Source organism: Rhinatrema bivittatum, chromosome 16 (assembly GCF_901001135.1).
Source record: "Rhinatrema bivittatum chromosome 16, aRhiBiv1.1, whole genome shotgun sequence".
In the NCBI taxonomy this organism is placed as follows: Eukaryota; Metazoa; Chordata; class Amphibia; order Gymnophiona; family Rhinatrematidae; genus Rhinatrema; species Rhinatrema bivittatum.
In genome coordinates this window covers 61,442,589-61,447,767 of record NC_042630.1, presented here as the reverse complement: position 1 = coordinate 61,447,767, position 5,179 = coordinate 61,442,589, and the positions used below count along the sequence as shown (strand labels likewise).

The window sequence follows — 5,179 nt, the reverse complement described above, 5'->3', positions numbered from 1 at the left end:
TGACGCGGCGCCACGTGATTCCCGGCGAGTTCGCGCCGGACGGCTCGTTCAGCCCAAAAAGAACTTTTGGCCAGCTTGGGGGGGTCAGGAGGTCCAGCTTTTGGCCAGCTTGGGGGGGCCTCCTGACCCCCCCAAGCTGGCCAAAAGTTCTTTTTGGGCCGAACGAGCCGTCCGGCGCGAACTCGCCGGGAATCACGTGACGCCGGCGTCACTCGACGTGGCGCGACGTCACATGCTTCTCGCCAAGGATTGCAGAAATGACGTCCTCACTCCTCGCTCGATCACCAGGGAGTTGTGGTAAGTCTGGGGGGGGGATTAAGGAGGGTGAGGGGGTTTAAATTTTTTTTTTGCACATATGGACATATACCCAACTCATTGAATTTTTTTTATGTCCATATTGACCGCAAGTGGGACCCCCTTTCGGACATAAGTAATATGAACATAAAATTTTGCTCTGCACATCCCTAGTGAGTATTACACTTTCAACAATTACATTTTATTTAACTTAAAAAGGCATTTCTGTTCTGCTTTTACAAGGAGTTTCTGTGTTCAAAATGGATGACAGACATCAGTGAATACATTAGTAATGTAAACATGCTTTCTTCAAAACAATTTACAAACATTATTAAAAGGGATGGGCCCAAGAAACACGAAGGTAGGCGATCTAAAAAAGCAGTTAGGAAAACAAAATGCCTGGGTCTCTTTCAAATCATTATTGGAGTAGAGACGTGTTTAAAATATATAGCTGCTGCCTCAAATTTGTTAAGGTGGTTTAAATTCATAAACCACTATTCTTAGTAAATTGAATCATCTACTCTCGAAAAGAGTTGAGACCATATATCCGATGGTGGAGCGCAAGGCACAATGAGATGATTCAATTTCATCAAGCTATGATCGGGTTCGAATGAGACAAGATTTATTACCACTGCGGATCATTTACTAAGAATAGTGGTTTATGAATTTCAAACCACCTTAACAAATTTGAGTCCAATGAGGGTTTAAGCCCGAGGCAGCAGCTGTATATTTTAAACACATCTCTACTCCAATAAAGATTTGAAAAAGCCCTAGGCATCTATCCTTTTTGTTTTCCAAATGTTATTAAAATACATGATTTACAAAAGCTTTCCTCATCAAATAACAGATGAAAATTAATCTGATGAATATGCAACTATGTAAGTGAATAACACATGCAATACAATATATTGTTTGCACTGGTGTTAAAGTGGTGAACTCAAAATATTATGAACTCGTGAGTTCTAATCAACATTCTACCTTTGCTTGTTTGACCCTCAGGGAGTCACTTTATCTCCATGTGCCTCAGTTCTAATCATCGGCTCTGTCACTAACTCTCTGTGTGTGACCTCAGGGGAGTCACTTTATCTCCGTGTGCCTCAGTTCTAATCATCGGCTCTGTCACTGACTCTCTGTGTGTGACCTCAGGGGAATCACTTTATCTCCGTGTGCCTCAGTTCTAATCCCCGGCTCTGTCACTGACTCTCTGTGTGTGACCTCAAGGGAGTCAATTTATCTCCGTGTGCCTCAGTTCTAATCCCCGGCTCTGTCACTGACTCTCTGTGTGTGACCTCAGGGGAGTCACTTTATCTCCTTGTGCCTCAGTTCTAATCATCGGCTCTGTCACTGACTCTCTGTGTATGACTTCAGAGGAGTCACTTTATCTCCATGTGCCTCACTTCTAATCCCCGGCTCTGTCACTGACTCTCTGTGTGTGACCTCAAGAGAATCACTTTATCTCCGTGTGCCTCAGTTCTAATCCCCGGCTCTGTCACTCTCTGTGTGTGACCTCAGGGGAGTCACTTTATCTCCGTGTGCCTCAGTTCTAATCCCCGGCTCTGTCACTGACTCTCTGTGTATGACTTCAGAAGAGTCACTTTATCTCCGTGTGCCTCACTTCTAATCCCCGGCTCTGTCACTGACTCTCTGTGTGTGACCTCAGGAGAATCACTTTATCTCTGTGTGCCTCAGTTCTAATCCCCGGCTCTGTCACTGACTCTCTGTGTGTGACCTCAGGGGAGTCACTTTATCTCCGTGTGCCTCAGTTCTAATCCCTGGCTCTGTCACTGACTCTCTGTGTGTGACCTCAGGAGAATCACTTTATCTCCATGTGCCTCAGTTCTAATCCCCGGCTCTGTCACTGACTCTCTTGTGTGACCTCAGGGGAGTCACTTTATCTCCGTGTGCCTCAGTTCTAATCCCTGGCTCTTTCACTGACTCTCTGTGTGTGACCTCAGGGGAGTCACTTTATCTCCGTGTGCCTCACTTCTAATCCCCAGCTCTGTTACTGACTCGCTGTGTGTGACCTCAGGGGAGTCACTTTATCTCCGTGTGCCTCAGTTCTAATCCCCGGCTCTGTCACTGACTTTCTGTTAGTGACCTTTATGTTAGTGCAGGGCTTCATAGCCTGTCAGATTTTCAGGATATCCACAATGAATATACATGACATATTTGCATATGCTAGGTCTTCAGTGTATGCAGATCTATCTCATGCATATTCATTGTGGATATCCTGAAAACCTGATGGGCTATGGGGTTCCCAGAACAGGTTTGGGATTCCCTGCCCTAGCGATTCTCTCACTCACCTTCATCTCTAATCTCTGACTCTTTTTCTCTCTCAGGTAAGTTGTGTATTTGAAATTTCCATATTTTGGTAATTCTCAGACACATTATGGGGGAATAGCAGTAAGGATGATCACATAATTCAGTGGTGTACCAGTGGGAGGGAGCAAAGATCAAATCAGAAATCACAGCTGCAATTACCACCAGTAAAAGCTTTTAGAAAAATTTGGTTACAAGAAAGATCTTTACAGCAGCAATTCCGAAGTTGTGGAATGAGTTTCCTGGGGCGCTAAGAGAAGAACGAGATCTGAAGTTTCAAAGAGCTCTGAAAAGACAGCTGGTGAGCAGCAGCAGTAAATAAAGGTGATTGAAGGGGCTAACCTGGGCTGTTAGGTGAGGGACACAGCACATACACTCTCAACATTTCAATTATTTTAAGTATTTTAATTATGTGTGCAGATTTTTGTTCTGTTCTCTTTTAGTTTTATTGTAACTGAAGTGTATTATGATATTGATTGTATATCACTTTGAGCGATTCCTAAATGTTTTTAAAGAAATAAGTAAATATTGCAAATTCCCACCCACTTGTCTTCCAGCACAGGCATCAGCGGTGTGGGAGAGAATAGAATATCAGGGCTGTAAAATGGTTCAGGAGTCAGGAAATCCTCTGCAAGGGTCTTGTCCTGGATCCCAAAGAAGGTGACAGATTGGAGCTCTTTCCCGTTAATATTTTGTGGAGGTTTATCTAGATCTGAAGGGAAGGGGGATATCTCCCAGTTAACAGGAGAGCAACCAATGCCAGCCACAGAGATGAAGCTGCTTCCTCAGGAGCAAACATACAATGGCAATAATACTTGCATTTGTCATTCCCAGTGTAATAAACATTAACGATCCCTTTTATGTGCACCACAGTCTCTCTAAACAGCATGCGGGACAGAGGCTCATGAGGCATTTGGAATGCAAGTGTTAATACAATTGTATGCTCACCGCTAGTGGTGTTTCACATTGCACTGCCAAGCGTGACAGCTGAAAAGATGCAGATGAGAGACATTCACTGCTGGCCCTTCATTGCAACATCTGTAAGGTTCAGGGACACTGAGGACTAGGCCACAGAGCTCAGTGGAAGGATCATCACCCAGGACTCTCAGGGCTGCTGGCCTGATCCTCAGGAAGGGAAACAAATTGTAAGGAAGTTTACTTAATGTACACATTTCAGATTTTAACTTTTAACCTTGATAGGAGAGATGAACCCAATGGACATGGAAAATATGACAATGGTGAAAGAATTTATTATTCTGGGGCTTTCTGATAATCCCCAGCTGCAGTTTCCCCTCTTCCTGGTCTTCCTGCTCATCTACCTGATCACCCTGCTGGGGAACCTTGTGATTATCACAGTGACTCGTGCTGACCCCTGCCTGCACACCCCCATGTACTTCTTCCTCAGTAACCTGGCATTCACAGACATTTGCTGCACCTCCACCGTCACCCCAAAACTGCTGGAGATCTTCCACTCAGGGGATAAGACCATTTCCTATGTAGGGTGCATTTTGCAGTTGTTTTTCTTCCTGGACCTTGCCTGTACTGAAGCCTTCCTTCTTACCACTATGGCTTATGACCGCTATGTGGCAGTCTGTGACCCCTTACACTATTTGCTCATCATGAATCAGAGAGTCTGTGTCCTGCTGGCAGTAACCTCCTGGATCAGTGGATATCAGTGGATATCACTCGCCTTTCATTCTGTGATTCCAACCAAATTAATCATCTCTTCTGTGATCTCATGCCACTGTTAAAGCTTTCCTGCACTGATACGGCCACCACACAAACCACATTGTTTGTTGAATCTGGTTTCATGGCAGTGCCTTCCTTCCTTGTGATTCTCATATCTTACATCTACATCATCTCAGCCATCCTGAGGATCTGCTCTGCAGAGAGGAAGCGTAAAGCTTTCTCTACCTGCTCCTCCCACCTCACTGTTGTTTCCATGTTTTATTTGTCAGTGTTCTGTATGTACCTGAGACCCACCTCAACATACTCCCAGCAGCAGGGTAAAATCCTGTCTGTGGTGTACACAACCGTCACCCCCATGCTGAATCCCATCATTTACAGTCTGAGGAACAAGGAGATAAAAAATGCATTAAGGAAACTCATAGGGAAATAGCTTCTGGAATAATGGAGCAGAAATGTTTAAAAAAAAAAAAATGATGTGGGTAGACATATTTTTATCTGTGTAAGGTGGCCTTGTAAAGACAACTCAGTCTTCTCCATCATTCAACACAAATGAGTTAGATGATTGTTCACAAAACTCTGAAAAGAACAAACACTTTAATTTTTACATTTTTTTTCATGCAAACAAAGCCCAACCCCAGCTAATGTTTCTGCAGACCTGCAACAGGTGGAAAACATACTGAACAAGGTGCCCATATTCAGATCTGTCACAATCTCACAGAGTTCAAAGAGGATGGTAACCTGCATCTCTCATCATCTCACCGTGAGATGGTGAGAGATGCAGACCTGTGCACCTTATCCAGCTAACTTTTCTCTTACTTTGTTCCCCCTGATGCAGGATAGCCAAAACATTAGCTGAGGTTGGAGTTTTATTTGTACA

General features: G+C 44.1%; 1 pseudogene; it reads left to right on the top strand.

Moving 5' to 3' along the window:
• The first annotated feature begins 3,827 nt into the window (after nt 1-3,827).
• On the top strand, nt 3,828-4,732 carry LOC115078447 (annotated as a pseudogene).
• The last annotated feature ends 447 nt before the right edge of the window (nt 4,733-5,179 follow it).